We start from the raw sequence: 21,896 nt of genomic DNA, 5'->3' as shown, positions 1-21,896 counted from the left end.
TTTGAAGATAGACTCATTTGGATGTGATGACTAATTAGCAAGATAATGGGATTAAAAGATGGTATCAAGGATTATCCAAGTTTTTGCCTGAATGACTGGAAGAGTGGAACTTGCTATTAACTTAGAGAAATCTAGAGGAGTTGAAGATTGGGGGTAATGAAAATCAGGCATCTATTACACTAATAGACATATTAAGTTTGAGATGTTTATCAGATGTCCAAAGGGAGGTATTAAGAAACTACTGTATGCATGGTCTGGAATTAAGGAGAGTTGACTGACTGTAGATATACATTTAGATAGATTGATTTTAAAGCCACGAGAAGGTGGGGACATACCTAAGGAAATGAGAGGTGAGGACTGATTTTATATTCACTTATATCATTATTACTGCTAAGGGAAATGATAAACTTTAGGATTTATAATCAGAGTTTCAGGAATCCTAGTTAGGACAGAAATGTTTATTAGACTTAAGTGTATAAATATGTTGATTGCAAGAGCCATTATCTGACACACATCATATATTCAAATTAACCAAAATATATGTAGTATATACCTACTTTTTCCGTAACAAGATAGTACTATCTTAATATTTTATAGAAAATGACTCTATGTGGTCATTGAGTTGTGTCCCTCAATTCCCTAAATGATAGAATGATAAAAAATATTAAGAAATTTCCTATGGAGGGTTAAGTTTATTTATTAAAAAGTATATGTGAGGGGCGCCTGGGTGGCGCAGTCGGTTAAGCGTCCGACTTCAGCCAGGTCACGATCTTGCGGTCCGTGAGTTCTAGCCCCGCGTCCGGCTCTGGGCTGATGGCTCAGAGCCTGGAGCCTGCTTCCGATTCTGTGTCTCCCTCTCTCTGCCCCTCCCCCGTTCATGCTCTGTCTCTCTCTGTCCCAAAAATAAATAAAAAACGTTGAAAAAAAAATTAAAAAAAAAAATAAATAAAAAGTATATGTGACTAGCATAATTAAATAAAAAGGAGAGGGAAACATATCATCACATCATTTGAAAAGATTAAAGAATTATAACTGTGTCAAGCGTTTTTTTTTTCTCCAATTATCGTACTACTCTGTTTCCCAGGAAAATGTTCACTGTTGATGATAATGTTAAATTACAAAAGCAATTCAAGGAAATCAGCATGAGAATGAGAAAATATTAAGGATAGAAATAAAAAGTAAAAGAAAAACTGTCAATCAGTTCACTCCAAACCATATAATTTTTAAAGGGGAGATTCATCAAACCTTAGTCCTATTTGGTTTTAATAGCAGAGATTAAAAACACCTTCAGCTGACAGATAATCTATACAAAATATAGAAACAAATGAAAACCATTCTTTTCACCCTTCTGTAAAAACATGCCTCTCTTCCTTCCAAAAATAAGAATAAACACAAAAATATCAAGGTACAGACAGCAATAAACCACCCTGACAGCTGTCAACTCATAGTTGACATAGCATTAACTGTTAGACTATGGTGTTCTGCTGAACATAAATAATTTCACAAACTCACAGAATCCAGAAGAAATTACTCTATGATACTGATGGAAAGAAAGAAAGAAACAAAAATCTCTCTGTAATCACTTCTGAGCACAAATAACCAATTGCCCAAGCAACCAGAAAGATGAAATGGCCCCCTTTCCAGGCCACCACAAGTGACTGCTACTCCATTTTCAATTACACTTTTAGCCTTGCTCTGTTGTTCCATCCTCCTAGAAAACAATTATCAAGGTACTAACCAAGAGGGCCTTAATGTTCTCCTCAACAAGACTTAACTTTGGTTGTTTTCTTCCTGACAATACAGCCCTGACCTCACTTTTCTCAGAGGATTTACTTTAGAAAACTTTTAATTGTAAAGCCTTTCTCTGCTCCTTTGAGATGTAAATCTTCTCCCAGTCTGTTGCCAGTTTTATAACCCAAGAATGTCTTTCTCAAGGGCCTGGGGCCATCTTGTTCAAATATAATCATCAAGAAAGATAGCTCCCCTATTTCCTGGTCAGTGGTAGGGCAGGAGCCTAACTTCCTGAATAAGCATTGATTAACAAACATAGATAACCTAATCACCTTGACCAATCACCTGCCTAATGCCAACTAGTACTTTTCTATTAGACCACCCAGCATTTAAAAATTCTTCTGCCTTTTGTGTCAGTAGCGTTGAGTTCAGGCTCTGCCCTTAACTACAAAAGCCTGAACCCCTCCTGCAATAATCTTTCTTGCATGTTTGACTCCAGTTGGTGTTGTATTTTTTAGACATTACTCAACAGAACTACCAGTAGTTCCTATCAGCATTCAATCTTGAAAGGTAACCTGGTTCACTGAACCCTCTCACAATGTACCTCACACAACCACAAATCCTACAATAAGCGCCCGCTAACATCCTCTTACTAAGATGTCCCATATTTTCCCACAATGTCTGTTGTTTGCTGGTGTTCTGCTGGAAAACCTAGCTAGTGAGCTCCCACAAGGCTAATGTGACTTATACGCATAGGAAGGAATTCTAAATAAGTTAAGAAAATATTAAATCACAATAAGCTATGGTTTAGGGAGGAATAAAATGAGAGTTTCTAACTGTTGAAATGTAATATGACCAAAACATTTCCCTCTACAATTTTTCAAATTTCTTGAAACTATCAAAAAATATATGAAATTAAATAGTATACATACACACACATTCACAGCAGCATTAGAAAATAGGAAAAACAATTCTGTGATACTGTAAAATGTGCTAAATTCTGTGTTTGCAATAGCATGACTTTTAAGCTGAGACTTGAAAGGCAAATATAATTGGACAAGGAAAGTCCTTAAAGTTTGATGAAACTTATCTGGAAGAGCTCAAAGAGTTGGGACATAAAATGCAATGAGGCCAGGTTCAGGGAAAATTCCCAGAGGGCTTCACATACGAATTATTTCAAATTTTTAAGAAAAGAGATAATAACATTCCTTCACAAACTCTTTCAGAAAATAAAGGAAAAAACATTTCCCATATCATTATATGTGGCTACTATTACCTTGATACAAATCCAGACATAGACAAACAAGAAAATACAGCTTAAGATCAGTATTCCCCATTAACATTGAAACATAAATATTAATATAATAGTTACAAATGAAATCCACCATCATATAAAAAATGATTATACACCAACAGCAAGTGGAATTTATCCAAGGAATACACTGTTGCTTAACAATCAGAGAATCAATAAATACAATAACCATACTAATTGAAAAGGTTCAGAAACCAAACCACGTTGTAATCTCAATAAATGCAGAGAAAAAAAATACATTGACAAAGACCAACATCCATTCATGATTTAAAAAATATTCAGCAAACCAGGAAAAAAAGGTAATTTCCTCAGTCTGATAAAGGGCATTTACAAAAACCTCACAGCTTATGATATATGCAAAGGTGAAAAACCAAATGTTTTCCTCTTTAGACTGAAAACAAGGCATGGATGTCTACTTTCTTCACTTCTATTCAACATTGCCTTGGAGACTTTACCCTGTACAATTAGGCAGAAGTAAATAAATGAATAGATAGATGAAGATAAAAGAAGCAAAACTGTCTATATTCACAGATGACATGAAAATACATGTAGAAAAAGTCATCAAGGAATCCAGAAAAGAACTATCTGAACTAATAAACAAGTTTAGTAAGGTCTCAGGACTCAAACTCAATATCAATTATATTTTTTATACCTTAGCAACAAAGAAACCAAAAAAGAAATCGAAGAAAGCAATTGCATTCACAGTAGCTTCAAAAAGAAAAAAAATAAGCTTAGGCATAAGTTTAACAAAAGAATTGCATGTCATACTCAGAACTATAAAATATTGCTGAATAAAATAAAAAAAAAACCTCTCTAATAAGTAGAGAAATGTTTTGTGCTCATGAATTGGAAGACACAGTATTGTCAAGATAGTAATTCTCAAATTTATTAATTTATTGTTTTCCCTTCAAATAGACAGCAGATTCTTTTTTAAAATTGCCAAATTGATGCTAATATTTATATAGACATCTGAAATATTAGAACAGCAAAAATAAGCTTGTAAAATAAGAAAAAAAGTTAGAGGACTTAAACTTTCTGATTTCCAAACTCACTACAAAACTACAGGAATTAAGACACAATGTGATACTGGCATAAAGATATGTATGAGATCAGGGGCACCTGAGTGGCTCAGTCAATTGAGAGTCCAAATTTGGCTCAGGTCATGATCTCGCGGTTCACCAGTTCGAGACCCACTTTGGACTCTGTGCTGACAGCTCAGGATTCTGAGCTGTGGATTCTCTATCTTCCTCTCTCTCTGCCCCTCCCCTACTTGTGCTGTCTCTCTTCTCTCAAAAATTAACATTAAAGACATAAAATTAAAAAAAAGGAAAAAGATCAATATAATAAAATTGACAGTCCAGAAATAATCCCTAACATTCATTTTCAATAAGTGTACCAAAACAATTTAATACAGAATATAATCTTTTCAGCAAATTGTGCTTGGGCATATTAAAGAGAATAGATTTAGATGCTTACTTCACACCATACATAAACAATGGACCACATCCCTAAAACCTGAAGAAAATACAAAAGAAAATTTGGGGGACCTTGGATTAGTCTAAAAAGTTAAATATGACATCAAAAGTATGTTCCATAAAAGAAAAAACATGATTGATTTGAGTTTTATCAAAATAAAAAAAATACTGGGGCGCCTGGGTGGCGCAGTCGGTTAAGCGTCCGACTTCAGCCAGGTCACGATCTCGCGGTCTGTGAGTTCGAGCCCCACGTCGGGCTCTGGGCTGATGGCTCAGAGCCTGGAGCCTGTTTCCGATTCTGTGTCTGCCTCTCTCTCTTCCCCTCCCCCGTTCATGTTCTCTCTCTGTCCCAAAAATAAATAAACGTTGAAAAAAAAAAAATAAATAAATAAAAAAATACTATGTTTCAAAAGCCCCTATTAAAAAAATGAAAAGACAAGCCACAGTGGAAAGACCTTTTGCACATCATATATCTGGTAAAAGGACTTTAACAGAATGTTTAAAGAACTCTATAATATGATAATAAAATGAAAATAAACATCCCAATTTGAAAATGTGCAAAGAATTGAAACGACATTTAACCAAAGAAGATACATGAATAGCTAAAAAGCACACTAAAAGATGTTCAACAACACTTTTTATCAGGGAAATATGAACTAAGTCCCCTAGGAGATACCACTATATACCCACTAGAAGGCTCTTAGAGAGAGAGACAGTAACATGCTTTGGCAAAGATGTAGAGAACTTGGGACTATCATATATTGCTGGTGAGAATGTAAGATGGTAGATTTTGGAAAACAGTTTGGCAATTTCTCAAAAAGTTTAATGTAAAATCACCCCCTGACACAATAGTTCTACCACTAAGAATTTACTCAAGAGCAAATAAAACCATGTTCGCACAAGGCATGTGCACAGTATTTGGAGAAGTATTATTAATTATACCGAAAAAGTGAAAAAAATGCCATCAAATGATGAATAAATGTGATATATCCAAATATTGGGATACTATTCAGTAATAAAAAGGAAAAAAAACATTGATGGGGCAACATAGGTGAGCCTCAAAATCATACTAAGAAAAGCATATGCAAAAGACTCCACCATGTTGGATTCCAATTCTATAAACTGTTTAAGAAAAGCAAATTGACAGAGAAAGAAAGCAGATAGGGGAACCTGGGTGGTTCATACGGTGAAGTGTCTGATTCTTAATTTCAGCTCAGGTCATGATCTCACAGTTTGTGGGTTTGGGCCCCATGTCAGTGTGGATCCTGCTTGGGATTTGCTCTCTCTCCCTCTCTCTCTCTGTCCTTCCCCTGAGTTCTCCTCTCTCTCTCTCTCTCTCTCTCTCTCAAAATAAATAAATAAACTTGAAAAATATTTTAAAAAAAAAAAGAGAGAAGACAGATGGTGGTGTAAGGCTGAGGGATGAGTGTGAGAATGGATTAACTGCAAATGATCACCAGAGAAATTCTCCCACTGGATTGTGGTAAGGGTTGAACAATTATACAGATGTAGTAAAAATAAAGATAATAGAGGTGCAGCAAGTTCCTTTATGTAGGTGCCTCTCAGGGTAGGTGATAATGGAGTAATGACCTGGAGAACAGGAAGGATCTAGGCTAAGTAAGAACATGCAGGCCAGAATGCAGGGCACCAAAGAGCCTTCTAGAATAAGGACCATGGGCAGTTGGTAAAAGACTGTCACACCAGCATCCAGTAATAATGTGAAGAGATAAAAGGATTGGATTGATTGTGTTCTCAGACACATGAATGACCAAGAAACTGTATCACAAACTCTCTTACTCATGTTATTTCCTTGTATCAGTGAACAACTTACACTGACATTGTTGACGCAGAAGGAATAGAAAAGATAAGGCAAGCCTTTTCTTTAAGTCTTTCCACATTCATCAGTAAGCTGAAGGTAAAGTGTTGGTGGTATATGGGCATATCAAAAAGTGAAAGACAGCTGAGTTAGTTAAAAAAATTTTTTTACATTGATTTATTTTTGAGAGACAGAGAGAGACAGAGCACAAGTCGGGGAGGGGTGGAGAGAGGAGACACAGAATCTGAAGCAGGCTCCAGGCTCTGAGCTGTCAGCACAGAGCCTGACACAGGGCTCGAACTCAAAAACCGAGAGATTATAACCTGAGCCGAAGTTGGAGGCTTAACCAACTGAGCCACCCACGTGCCCACTTGAATTAGTTTTTGTGTAGCATTTCCACTGTTTGGTAACTATAAAATAAAATTGCATAACTTCAGCAATTCTACATGCAAGTTAAATGCCCATACACAGTAAAACCTTGGTTTGTGAGCATAGTTCATTCTGGAAACATGCTTGTAATCCAAAGCACTTGCATATCAAAGCAAATTTCCCCATAAGAAACAATGAAAACTCAGATGATTCATTCCACAACTAAAAAATATTCATATAAAATGATTATAATACAGTAATATAATATAAAATCATAAAGAAAATACAAAGAAAAATAAAGAAATTAACCTGTACTTAACTTTGAAAACTCTCATGGCTGGTGTGAGGGAGATAAGAGAGAGGAGGGTTACTGCGTAGGATGACTTTCACTATCACTAACCAATAATGGAATCACTGCTATCTATAGGTTCAGTGGAATCGTTTTCTTTTTGTGCAACTTTAACAAGGAATCTATCCAATGACACTTGCTTTTGCCTCCTTTTGAGGATTTTGCAAAAATGTGACATTGCCCTGTCGTTAAATAGATTCATTGCACTGCTACAGCCTTATTTGTGTAGTGCTTTTCTACAAAATGTTGCACTGTTTCCCACATTTTACCCATCTCCCTAATGTCCGCCTTTTTCTCCTCCTTCTCTGCAGACGAGATTTCCTCCATAACCTTTGTGTTGCTCACGATGCAGATCCGTCAGTTCACGGGTGGTCAGCTCCTGGCCATGTTCTTCCACCAGCTTTTGAATGTCATCCCATTTACCTCCAGTCCCATGGTCTTCCCCAAGTACAAAATTTCATCAGCAACTGGAGGCTCCTATTCAGGAACAAGCCTCTCTAAGTCATGTCCAAGAATGTAATCAGGCCACAGTTTTCTCCAGGCAGAATTGAGGGTTCTCTTGGTGACCCCATCCCAGACTTTATCAATGATCTTGAGGCAGTTCACGATGTGGAAATGATTTTTCCCAAACTCTCTTCAGTCACCTCAAAGCATTGCTGAAATAGTGCTTTGGTGTAAAGCTTTTTAAAGTTTGAAATGACTGGCTGATCCGTGGGCTGGAGGATTGGCGTGGTGTTGGGAGGAAGGAACTTGACCTTAATGAACTCAAATTCTTCCAGTAAGTCATCCTCAAATCCTGGAGGATGAACAAGAACAATATCCATAACCAGCAAGACTTTGAGTGACAGATTCTTTTCTAAAAGATGTTTCTTCACCCCAGGACCCAAGACCTCACTGATCCACCTAATGAACAAGATACAAGTGACCCAAGCCTTGCTGTTGGACCTCCATATAACTTTAACTGGCTCTTCTACACCTTGCATTTTTTGAAGGCTCATGGGTTCTCAGAATGATACATGAGCAGGGGCTTGACTTTGAAATCCCCACTTGCATTAAAACAAAACAAGAAGGTAGAAGGTCTTCCATGGGCTTATGACCAGCCACTGCATTCTCTTCTTCAGTAATGTAGATCCTCTTTGGCATCTTTTTCCAAAAAAGCATTGCAGTTAAAAACTTGCTCCAGCAGGTAAGATTCAGAAACCATGAGTTTCTGGAACACGGTAGCAAATGCCTCAGCTCCCTTAGCGTCCCAACTTGCAGCCTCTCTGTGCCTCATAGCACTATGGAAGCCATTTCTCTTGTTAAAGTTATCAAATAATCCCCTGCTTGCCTTGAAGACTTCTCTATTTTCTGTTGATGTTCCTGGCAGTTTACTTATGAGGTCAATGTACAAGGCCTTTGCCTTCTCATAGATAAAGCTCTCAGGCACAGTATCACCTGCTAGTTGCTTCTTGTTTATACAAACCAGAAGCAACTTTTCTACATCTTCCAGAACATGTGGCCATTACTTTGATATTCTCATGACTCCTTTTGCTGCATCTAGCCCCCTTACTTCTTATTTCTTCTTTAATATTGTACAGATGGTTGATGCAGTCTTATAAAATCTTGCAATTTTGGCCACTTGCATACCTCGTCTGTACTTCTCAATGGTTTTCTTCTTAACTTCTACTGTAATCATCTTCTTCTTACCACCTTTCTTTTCAACCCTTTTCTGCATGGGGGCCACTGTATACACTCACACAGATGTTGACTACAGTACAGCATTAATAAACTTGTCATAAGCTGTATTTAATGTAACTGGCAATAAGGCAGCAGAGGAAAGGGTCTAGATCTGCAAGCAGCCTGACCTAGAATGAAGTAAAGCATTCCTAAGCTTACTCTTGTATGGAAAAGCAAAGGACTGTCCATAGGTCCTCTAAAGTGACAAAAAATACACTAGTGCCAATTGTGGGCACCTTCCAATGTTGTGAAAAGTCACTAATTTCTGCCAAACACCACGGACTGAGACCAAGCAACCAAGCATTGGAAATGATCACCCATAATCCTGCAGAGAGAGAGAGAGGAACCACTGGCTTAGTTGTGTGACCTTCAGCATCACATACTGCTCATATTGCAAAATATCGCTCGTTTATAGAGTTAAAATTTATTAGAAATGTTTGCTCATCTTAAGGAATACTCACAGAACAAGTTACTCGCCACCCAAGGTTTTACTGTATTTGCAATTAAAACTGGCAATGTACCATATAATAATGAATAGCAAATGTCATGATAATAAGCAAAATTTTATTTTTTTTACTTTCAACAGAATTTTTTGGCAAATAAAAAACAACATGGTAAGTTTAGAGATTGCAGAAAGAGTTTACTTCACATTTCAATACCTTTCATGCCGCTTTTTGCCCCACATTATTAACAAGGAGCCCATCATTTGTATTTTGCCCTGAGCCCTGAAAATTATATAAATGGCCCAGCTCCTGGAGAAATTTTGACCAAACTGGCTATTCTGAGAAGATTGTAGGTTTAAAAATTCCACCTTGCTTAGAGGTTCTACTTTTCCGTGCTTGAACTTTTCGATCACATGTGACATTTGCATGTGTGGGCTGATTATGGGATAGTGTTTATTTCTTAGACTTATGTGGGGCCTTCCATTTGAAAATCTGGACTTGCAAATGCTGCCCGTAGGAAACTGTCACTGTCCCGGCAACAAAGCCAATCTTGGTTATAAAATTCACTAAGACTGTTAAGAACATCCCCACGGCTTATAACCAAACTACACACTGCTCATTCACACCCTCCAATTATTCCATATGAGAAAATATGACAGATTTTCACTGAACTATTATAACAATACCATCCGTTGACAAGTTGAGTTCTTCCAGTTCACCAGATTTCAGAAATAATTTCTCCCCACCTCCACTGGCTACTACATCACAGACAACAAAGAAACAAAACATAAACAACAGTAATAACAATAACACTACCATCAGGACAATTGAGTTTACCCAAAAATACACATCTATGTCCACTTAAAGTGCCACAACATTATAAAAGAAGAAAAAAAATCAAGCAGACTTTTAGGTAAATCCCAGCAATGGTAAAAAATGCAAGAATATTTCCTACTCTAAACAGATAAAAGAGGAAATATGACTGAAAGATAGCAATGTACTGAGTACCAAGTGATATTGCTAAACTTGAACAAAATGATCCTTTCTGTTAAAGGATTAGGACAGGAACTGAAACTTCAAAAAGCAAAGTTGACTTGTTAGAGGCAAAGGGCTTGAGTCATAAAACATATTTTATAATTATCAAAAACAAAACAAAGCACAGCTAAACAACACATGTTTAAGGAGACATGAAGGACCTTGGAAATAACAAATGGATGTAAGATAAAATCATAGGATTTTACACTGGGGCCAACTTTCTTTCTTTCCAGCAACGTTACTCAATTGTTCCGTCCACTGGCAGAAATTCCTACAATTCAAAGATCCAATACTCACTTTGCTGCTTTAGGAGAGAGAGTGCATTTAACTGCGGTGAGCTAGAGGAAAAACACTGGAGGACCTTAGGGGGGACATTAGTCAATATGATTGGGCCACCCGAGTTTGCTCACTGGCATGAAGTGAAAGGCTCCTGTTCTCTTTCAGACTCTGGATGATATCCAGAGGTGATATCTCCCTTGATGATTACATTTCAAAGTGAAGGCTCCCATGTTCATGAAAAAGACATTCCTCTAGTAAAACTTTCAAGAAGCTGGGAAGAAACTTACATCTCAAAGGGACATGGAGAGTATTTATGAGGTAAAGGTTTCTAAAGTAAATCATCTCAGAATAGGGAGGTCAGGGTCAAAAAATATATATGTCTAAATCTTGGTCAGGCTGAGGGAAACTTTAAGACCTTGGTCATACCCCTCACTCTCCCTTAATGACACTTTACTTTACATAGCCTTTCAGCACACCTCTGATTCCCCTAGAGAAATTATTTTCCTTATTCCAGTTCCACTCATGCAATCCAAGCCCCTTTCTCTGCACCTTGCATGGCATCCCCTTGGTTTCCTTGGTAAACTTTAGGTTCTCTCATTGCCTTTTGCATCTTTAACTGGTCAATTAGTCTCTTCTTGCTCGTTCCCTTAGTATCAGGTCATTTCCAGAACAGCAGCGGCAAAACACTACAATCCCTTGGCTCCAAATCACTTTTGTCTTATCCTATTATTCAGCTTCTCTTTAAAGTCAAATGTATTGAAAATTTTGGTAAAATCACTGGTCCCTAGTCTTTATTTCCTACCCATTCACTCATTATATTTTCTCCATGTTACTTTTATAAAACTTATAACAAAAAGCAATGACCATCTTATGATTCCTTTTACTCTTGATATTTCAGGAGCATCTGTGTGTACTGAACATACTGTCTGCTTCAATACTGACTTAGCTACCACTATACTATAATTTCCTCATTTTACCCTGAAAGTTCAGGGATTCTTTGTTTTCTTCACAGAATGTTTCCCTCTGCCCTTTTATTAACTGCTGGCACTACAAGAACCATGTCCTTAACCTTCTTTTCATCCATACACCACTCTCTCTAGCAAACTGCATCCACTTCTGCTAATGTTGACGGGCTGATAGCTTCTGACTAGGTGTTTCTACTCTACAAAGTCCTCTTGAGTTTCTGACCACACATAAAACGTAACATTTCACTGTGCATATAGTACACAACTAGCCCATCCCAAACTGAACTTACCAACTTTACTTTCCAATCCCCAATGTTGGTCTTGTATTTACCCCTCCTTTTTAAATTTATTTTTTATTATTTAAAAAAAAAATTTTAAGTTTTTTTTTTAATTGGGGGGGTTGGGAGGGGCAGAGAAAAAGGGAGAGAGAGAGAGAGACAGACAGACAGACAGACAGACAGACAGACCCAAGCAGGCTCCTCACTGTCAGCGCAGAGCCCAACAAGTGAGATCATGACCTAGGCTGACCAAGAGTCTGATGCTTAACCGACTGAGCTATCCAGGCACCCCCCACCCTTTTCATAGATGGTATCCTTTACCTAATGGAAATCTGGGCTTCAGACATGTCTTTCTCTCTTTGACTCATTTCAACTCAAATACCAAATAATGTAATTTCTAAATGCTAAACTCTCTTAAATCCATACATTTTTCTCTATTTTGATTGCTCCTGTTCCACTTCAAGTCCATTATCTCCCATCTAGTTTATAATAGCCTGTCTGGCATCAGGCATGTCCTCTTTCTAGAAAATTCTCTAACTGGCATTTTAATATTTAAATCTGGCTCTTTAATTCTGCATAATCCTAAACACCTCTTATACTATTTTGTATGTATCCTAATTGCCTTTTGTTCCTCAGATATTGAAGGTCTCATATTTCCAGGGTGTCATATATCCTTTTTCTTCTGCCTGAAACATATCTCTGCTTCCTACCTTCATGCAATTTCTCATTAGGTGTATTAGTTTGCTCTGCAGTAGCAAAGAGTGTCAAACTTTCAACAATAAAGTTTTTGGTTTTTTTCTCATGCATTCTACATGCTGCTCTCATGGGTCAGTTGCTGTAGCTTTACTGAAGAGTAAGGCAAACTAATCATTGTTTTTTCTCTTTAACTTTACTAAAAAAAACCCTTGTGTTCATTTCCTCTAGCTGTTGTTTTATCTATTTTTGTCAGTACCTTGAATAGTATGTTGGGCTTCCGTAAGAAATATTCAGCCAAACGAATATGTTAGCATTCAGGTGAAACTTGAGGACTATAATTTAGATTTAATATACAATAAATATTTACATAATTTATGCCTTTCTTTTCATTTATTGTTTGCACTACATGTTATGATTTCCATCAAGGGAAAGCACAAAAAATATTAAGTGTGGATTAGTGTGTAAAAACCATTATCTATTTTTGCAGAATTGACAGTGGTACCTCTGTAAACTTTTCAAAGGTTATGATAAGTATATTTCTTTCTAATAAGGTCAGAAGAAATCCAGAACATCTAAAATAAAGGCTTGATTAGCTATGTTTTAAATTACTTTTTTATTATTATTATTTTACTGCATTCCCAAGGACACAGTGTAAAGTGAATTGGAGTGAAAAAAAATGGAGTGATCAATATCTTCATAGCCCGAATTACTTTGAATCATTTGCTCATCTCTAACTATTATGAGCAACTTGAATTGACATTTTCTATATCAATTAACATTATACTGAATATACTTCAATTTAATTTCCTCTTAAATACCTTTTTTATATGCTGCATGGAACAGGATCCTGTGGTGTAGCCTTCATTTCCAGTTTATATGCTTCAGTTAAAGATAATTTGATTGCTTTTCTTTTGTGTCAGTTAGGATCCTATTAGAAGTCTTTCATACAAATATGAAACTTAAAATTGAGTTTATAATTCAATAATAAATTGTTCTACTTATATGATCTTTTTCTAAAGAATGTAAGCATTTCTGTCTCTTATAAGACACAGAAGGAGACGAACTGAAAGTACAATTCAACTTGAAGAAAACAAAATCATCCTATGGGCTACATCACCCAAACACAGATCAGTAGAAGTTCCTTTAGCCCGGACCCCAATTTACTCTCTTAGACTATGTTAATTGAGAAGTAAATCATTTCTCTATCTAGACATGCCATGTTTCAATTCATTTATTACAGGCAGAATAATCCTTCTGACTTCTAATATAATCTTATCATTACCCTGTTTGAAAGTCATCATTGGTTTCTGATTATGAACCTGTAAACGTTTTCAATCCTTAAATCCCTTCGTTAGCAGTCCGGCTATATTGCATTATTTGTGCTTGTGCCAAAATGTCTTGATTTATATGCCTCCACATATAATCTTTTCTACATCTGTAATGACTTTTTTCATCTCCTTATTACTAAAGAAACTTTTTGGTTTCTTTTATGAACCAGTTCTTTCAACTGTTAGGTTCTGTCTTCACTAATTTTGTAACTTACTGAACGTATTTATTAAGAAATGACAACGTGTTGGATAGTATGGCAAGACCCGAATGGTCATTACAAGCCTGTCGTGAAATAGAAATCAGTGCCTCGTATAAAGACATAACATAGTGAACAGTGCTATAAAGAAAAGGAGCATGGAATTATGACAGGATATAAATTATAGAGATTACCAAATCACTGAGTGTATAAAGCCTTTCCAGAGGAAATAATAATTAAATCAAAAGCAAACCTAAGTAGGGGTTGGCTACAAGAAAAGAGGAACAGAGGGAATTCCAAGCAGAAGAAAAAGCATGTGCAAAGTCTCCGTGGTAGAAATTTGCTTGTAAAATATAAAATTTGGAAAGAGGACAAATACAGCTAGGGGAAATAAGCATGAAAGGCTACAGCATCCAGACCAGTTCAGAAGAGTTAAATCTTTCTCTTAAGAATAGGATAACATGAGGGGCGCCTGGGTGGCGCAGTCGGTTAAGCCTCCGACTTCAGCTCAGGTCACGATCTCGCGGTTCGTGAGTTCGAGCCCCGCGTCGGGCTCTGGGCTGATGGCTCAGAGCCTGGAGCCTATTTCCGATTCTGTGTCTCCCTCTCTCTCTGCCCCTCCCCCGTTCATACTCTGTCTCTCTCTGTCCCAAAAATAAATAAACGTTGAAAAAAAAAAAAGAATAGGATAACATGAATATATTTTAGGTAGGTTGTCAATTAATGGGAGTTGCCCCTTTACATGATGACTCAAGATGATGTTGAGAGAATTGATTGAAGAGGACAAAGAACGAGTCCGTGGTTGGGGAGTGGTTCATATTAAAGGGGTATTTTGGAAATTTGTAAAGGTTGTTGACACAATGACTGGTGTTCATTAGTTTAATTCAGTGTAGTAGGCAGTGGTGTTAGATATTCTACAACTCAAATATCAGTTTTACACAGAGAAAAAAAAAACTGTCCCTTCTGAAATTAGCATAGTTTGAATAATGTGTTTTTATTTATCTGAGACTAGAATCTAAATAGATTTTACATGTAACACAAAATAAGTTTTTTGCATGGTTTTAATGGACTGAATATTACATGTAAACTATTTTTATATCAATCAATTTTTCATAAGTGCAACTATAGTATAAATCATGTGGGAACTGTATCTTGCTTTATTCAAAATAAAATAAATGTTACCATTTTAGAAAATTTCATTACCGACAACACCAGTAATGATATTTGAGTCACCAACAAAATACACCTATATAAGTCTACTTTTCATATGTTACATTTACTATAATTCTATATATACAGTAACATTCTAATTTAGTATTTTTTAAGTTTATTTATTTATTATGAGAAAGACAGAGACAGCACGAGTGGGGTAGGGGCAGAGAGAGAGGAGAGAGGGAGAATCCAAACAGGCTTCCAGCTGCCAGCAAAATGCAGTGTGGGCTCGAACCCACATAGCTGTGAGATCATGACCTGAGCTGAAACCAAGAATCAGTCACTTAACTGACTGAGTCACTTAACTGACAGAGCATCCCTCTGACTTAGTATTTTTTAAAAGGTAAAATACAGGGGTGCCTAGGTGGCTCAGTCAGTTGAGTGTTCAACTTTAGCTCAGTTCCTGATCTCATGGCTTGTGAGTTTCAGTCCTGCATCAGGCTCTCTGCTGTCAGCATATAGGCTGCTTTGAATCATCTGTCCCTCTCTCTCTCTGTTCCCCACCCCCTGCTCACGCTCTCTCTCTCTCTCAAAAATAAATAAACATGTAAAAATTAAATTAAATTAAATTAAATTAAATTAAATTAATAAATAAAGGTAAAATATAAAGAAAAATGTCAATAACATTCAGGTTGAACATTGAAATTGAGTTGCATACATTGTTCACAATTTAATCGTTACCATGGCTACCATGACATGTTTTTCTCCCCATTAAAGCAGTAACACCATCAGTATTAAGTAAATAGTTTGCAAAGAGACACTGTAATTAACTGGAAAAAAAAAAGTGTATAAATCTATAACGCTGTCAATGTAATGTTAAAAACATCTTCTAAACAGAAGTAAAAACCCTTTTTTTCTTTTTTACCTTACAACACTCAGTAGCCACATAATAATATATGAATATTAACAAAGCCATCCACAGATGAAGTTATGAGGACAAAGAGAAAAAATCTAAGTGAAGTTTCCACTGCCAATACATTCTTTCAAAAAATATATTCATGAGGTGAAAATTAAGAAACTCAGATGTATAATTAAATGCAGTCAAGACAATTTTCCATGGCATGTGGGTAAAGAAAGGCATTCCATTTTCAAATACCCTGTTATTACATCCATCTTTTTAAAAATCTCTCATGTTCGCTTTTCCATATAACTTCTACAACATTTCTCTCCTCCCCTTTACAGAAAAGTCCCCTGAAAATGTTGTTCATGCTCTTTGGTTATCTGGAATCTGATCCTTGTTCCTTTTCTTTTTTCACTCTTTATACTTACTCCTTTGGTGTTGTCCTAAGGTCTCATGGTTTTAGAAAACATCTGTGTCTTCAAACTCCTAAATTTATACTTTCAGCTTTCTCTAAATCCCAAATGTGATAACCAACTCTGTATTCAACAGCCTCATGAAGGGGGTCTAAAAGGCCAAATTTTATGTATTCAAAAGGACTCCTGTTCTACACACACACACACACACACACACACACACACACCCCTCCTACAGGTTTCCACCTCTCAGTCAATTACAACACCATTCTTCCAATTGTTCAGACCAAAGATATTTGATATACCCATGATTCTTTTCTTTCTCTCATACCTGAAACAATCTATAAGGATAACCTCTCATCTCTACCTTTAGAATATATAAGGTATCTTACCACTTCTTAATTACTTCACTGCAACCATACTCGTCTAAGTCATCACAAACTTAAATTTTTTTTTCTTATTGAACTCATTAAATAAATTCATTCAATAATTTTGACAACCTGTATTGGGAACTAGGTATACTATGACAATCAAGGTAGACATTGCTTGCCCTCTTGGACTTATACAAATCAATATGTATTCAAACTGAGAAAAGTACTAGGGTGCTAGGAAAAACAGGATGCCTTGAAAAGATGGGAAAGTCCAGAAGTCTGCTGTCACAAAGAAATGTTTAAAACTGGACCTAATATATCCAGAGTAATTATGCAGGTCGAGAATGGAATGAAGAGTAAGTAATGTAGGCAGACATGGCAGCCTGAGCAAATATCCTGGGGCAGGAAAGGCCAGTGTGACTGGAGCATTTTGAGAGGCAGGGAGAACACCATAAGGCTTGGTGTACATAGGAGTCAGATGATTCAGAGCTTTGTAAACCACATTAATTTAATTATTCCAAAGTTCATGTCAATCTGGCTATCACTTACAGACTAGAGAGGAATAAAAACAGAAATGAGACAATGTTAGTTCATTGCCCTTGGGTTAGTGGACTCCAATTAAGATGTAACAGTAGCTTGGACAGGGTCATGATTGAGACAAAGAGTTGTAGATGGATTCAATGTTCATTTAAGAATTGTAACCAATAGAATTTGGTGATAGATTGTGGTATCAGAATGGGGATATGCCAAGGATTGTTTTTAGGGACCTAAAGCAAGTAGATGAAGATGCTGTGTACTAAGTTGCAAAAAGACTTGAGACAGAATAGATTTGAGCGAGGACCCAGAGTTCAGCTTTAGGTGTGTTAATTTTGAAATGAGTCTGAGAGATATTTCAGTGCAGGTGAAGATGTCAGGTAGGTGGCTCAATACATGTATGTTATTTATCTCTTGCTGCATAACAAATTACTGTGAAACTTAGCAGCAAATCTATATTAGCAATCTATTGCTGTACAACACATTAATCCAGCATTTACCAGCATAAAACAACTTCTCGTGCAGTTTCCTGGGTAAGGAAATTGGGAACAGCTTTATGGCCCAGGATCTCTCATGAGGTTGCAGGTAAGGTTTCAGCCAGAGCTGAACGCTTGAGTGAGGCTGGAGATTTGACTCCAAGATGGCTTATGCACATGGCTTTTGGCAGAAGCCTCATTTCCTTGCTGGCTGTTTGGAGAAGGCCATAATTCCTCCCCAAATAAACGTCTCCACAGGTCTGCTTAAGTGTCTTCATGACACGGCAGCTGGCTTCTCCTAGAATGAGTGATGCTAGAGAATGCAAGGAGGAAGCTGCAATACCTCTACATAGTCTCAGAAGTCCCACACGATCACTTCTGCCATAGTCCATTTGCTAGAAATGAGTTACCAAATCCTGCCCACACTCATGGAGAAGGAAGGTTAAGCTTTGCCTCTTGAGTGGAGGGCTAGCAAATAATTTGTGAACATATTTTAAAGCCACTATTCACGATTTTATAGTTCAGTGGAGAGATTTATGTTAGAAATACAACATTGGGAGTTTTTCACATAGATGGCATTTGAAACTGTGAGAGTGGATGACGGACTGCTTAGTAAGAGAGAATAAATTGAGATAAAAACCAGAAATGCTTTCCTGGGAAATCCAACATTTACAGGACCTGCGGTTGGAAGAATAGAGAAGGAGGAAATTTTAGCTGGGAAGACAGAGAGTATTGAGAGGCAGGGAGTGGTACACTTTGTGTAAGGCTACCAAGATGTTCAACTTATACTTTTAAGAATATGTAATTTATTTTATTTTATTGGTATATAATTAATATATGACATTGAATTCACTTTAAGTGTACAACATAGTGATTTGATATATGTATAGACTGAGAAATGATTACCATAGTAAGTTTAGTTAACATCTATCAGCACACATAGTTACAAGTTCTTTTCTCCTGTAATAAAACATTTTAAGACCTACTCTTACCAACTTTCAAATATGCAATAGAATATCACTAACCATAGTCACCATTCTGTACTTTACACTGCCAGGACTTAAATATCTTGTAACTGGAAGTTTTTACCTTTTACCACCTTCACTCATTTCTCCCACTCCCAGCCCCTGCCTCTGGCAACCATCACTCTGTTTTTGTATATATGAGTTCACCTTTTTTTTTTTTTTAGATTCCACATATACGTGAAACCAAACAGTATTTGTTTTTATCTCTCTGACTTATTTCACTTGGCATAATGCCCTCGAGATCCATCCATGTTGTCACAAATGGTCGTATTTCCTTCTTTTTTATGACTGAACAACATTCCATTATATGTTAACACCGCCTCTTCTTCGTTCATCCACCGACAGACTCTTTGGTTGTTTCCATGTCTTGGACGTTGCAGTTAATGCGGCAGTAAAGGTGGGAGTGCCGATACCGTCTCAAGAAAATGATTTCATTTCCTTCAGGTAAATATCCAGAAGTTGAATTTCTAAAACATATGGTAGTTCTATTTTTAATTTTTTGAGAAACCTTCATACCGTTTTTGTTAGAAGGTGCCCCGATTTACATTCCCACCCAGAGTGTACAAGCATTCCCTTTTCTCATCCTCACCATTTGTTATTTTCTGTCTTTTTGATAAAGACATTGTATCGGGTGGGCGATGATATCTCATTGTGGCTCTTATTTGCATTTCTCTGGTAATTAGTGATGTTGAGCACTTTTCCCCGTACCTGTTAGCCATTAGGATGCCTTCCGAGAAATACGTCCGTTCAGTTCCTCTGCCGTTTGTAAATTACATTGACTTTTTTAGGTTTGTTTTTGTTCTTGACATCGAGTTGTAGGAGTTCTTTATGTATTTCTGATATTAATCCCTTATCAGATATATGATTTGCAAATATTTTCTCCCATTCCACAGGTTACCTTTTCACAAACTCAACCTGGATGATTTTAATCTTGTTATATAGTATTGTATGTAGTACATATACGATAGGCTATATACAGTCTTGTATGTAGTATTTCTATTTATATACTTCTTGGAGATGCTGCGATCCTACTGTTATCCTCAAAAACAGATTCTCGAAGAACAAAATTTAAAACTGAGGTATCAGCAGAACACTAGGTGAACAGGAAAATACAAGAGAATCTCAGACAGTTTAAATTTCAAAATCTTGAGAAAGGGATGAAATATTCAAAACACAACAGTGAATCTCTTATCTGTTGATACACAATAAAGTAAATGTCAGATGGATACAGAAGCTAACTAAAATGTCAAACATGCTAGTTGAACAGTAATAAAATATTTCACAATAGATTTTAAAATGCAAACATTAAAGTAAATTTGAAAACCATAAAAATTAATAGATTGTATATAACAAAAATTAAAATAGCCTATGTATCGATAATGATTGTACGTAGTAAAATTAGAGAGACAGTCAGGGAAATAATTTCACATATATTAAAATCTCAGCTTAAATAACTTGACTATATAAAGAGCACTATCTATTTAGAAAGACTAGAGAGCAAGAGACCAATAAAAATGCTTATATGATCTAAATAGTCAAATCTCAGAGAAAAAAAATTAAATTCATAAAATTTAACTGCCCCCAAAATCAAAAAAATAAGAAAAAATGAAACTATGTAATAGCGTTTTTGCATAGTAAATTGCAACATTTATAAAGAATTATAGTACTCATTATTGTGAAGGATTTGATAAAACGTGTGTTTTTATATTCTACAATTTTTGTTAAGCATTTATATGAAATATTATGACATTTCAGAAGAAAATTTAGTGATATAAATTAAACATTTTAAAATATGTACATTTTAACTTGGCAATTCAACTTTGGAAAATTATCCTAAGGGAACATTCAGAGAAGATATCAGAATTTTATGTACTATAAAATTCACTGTACTGTTTTCATGAAGAAAAGAAATAGCTTAAATATTCTTCTTTGTGAAAAATATGAAACTGATAATGTTCATTACAAAAAGTTGAATATTATTTAGACATAGTAGAACATATGTTTGAAGAAAATGACATACAAAAGTCATCACAGTATAAAGTTAAAAGTAGACAAAGTAAATTTTATGACATAATTTTGTGCGCTTGTGCATATAGGAACATGTAGAAAAAGGAAAAAGGAGAAAAGAGTAAAAAGAAATACAATAGATACCAAATATTTATAGTGGTTTTTCTTTTAGCTGTGACATTCCAGGTGATTTTTAAAATATCTTTTGTTCACACATTTTTGTACCTTCTAAACATTTTTTCCTACTTCTTATACTCCAAAAAATATATAGAAAAAGAAAAACATCAGCCATCGAATCCCACTTAGCTCAAAGGAAAAATTAAAAAACAGTAGAAAAAAGAGGAAAAAGATATGTCACCAATCATTATTTAAATAAGTCAATTGAGGGGTTCCTGGGTGGCTCAGTCAGTTAAGTGACTGACTTCAGCTCAGGTCATGATTTTGCTGTTCACTGGTTCGAGCCCCGCTTCGGGCTCTGTGCTGACAGCTCAGAGCCTGGAGCCTGCTTCAAAGTCTGTCTCCTTCTCTCTCTGTCCTTCCCCCACTCATGCGCGCTCTCTCTCTCTCTCTCTCTCTCTCTCTCTCTCTCTCAAAAATAAATAAACATTATTTTTTAAAAAAATAAGTCAATTGCAATTTGATAAACAACAAACATTCGAAATACTCTAATATCAGTTTACCTTTGGTAGTGTAGGAGAAAGCATTTGGCCAATGGCCCCCATTGGCCTGGCCTCTTTGTGAAGTGCTCTGGTCCATGTCATTGTGAATCAGAATGCTTAAGCAAAAATCAAACCATTAGGTGACAAAGGCTTCTATATCTTTACGCCCCTTCCATATCTCACTAAGACAGGTAGATACCCTGGAATCAAATTGTCAGGTCTCCTGTTTTGAGTCTTTTGAACCTAAAGTTGTCCTTAACTGTATCAGCAGTAACTGAGTTAAATGTTGTTCGCTCTCCTCTGAGCCGTACCCTGTCATCTGACTCCCAAAGAAAAGCCTCACCCAATGAAAGTGAGAGTCAGAGA

The 21,896-nt window shown here is 36.2% G+C and overlaps 1 long non-coding RNA gene across 1 annotated transcript in view; it reads left to right on the top strand.

Annotated features, from left to right (window-relative positions):
• Positions 1 to 19,302, top strand: part of LOC125172292 (uncharacterized) — a 74,430-nt gene extending 55,128 nt beyond the window's left edge. Inside the window, exon 4 of the long non-coding RNA XR_007154675.1 lies at positions 19,210 to 19,302. This is a non-coding gene — a long non-coding RNA (uncharacterized LOC125172292). The remainder of the gene's footprint in view (positions 1 to 19,209) is intronic.
• Positions 19,303 to 21,896: the final 2,594 nt, after the last annotated feature.

The sequence above is a fragment of the Prionailurus viverrinus genome, chromosome A1 (genome assembly GCF_022837055.1).
Source record: "Prionailurus viverrinus isolate Anna chromosome A1, UM_Priviv_1.0, whole genome shotgun sequence".
Lineage (NCBI taxonomy): Eukaryota > Metazoa > Chordata > Mammalia > Carnivora > Felidae > Prionailurus > Prionailurus viverrinus.
Note: the sequence above shows the minus strand (reverse complement) of the source record. Positions and strands in the feature narration are given on the sequence as shown.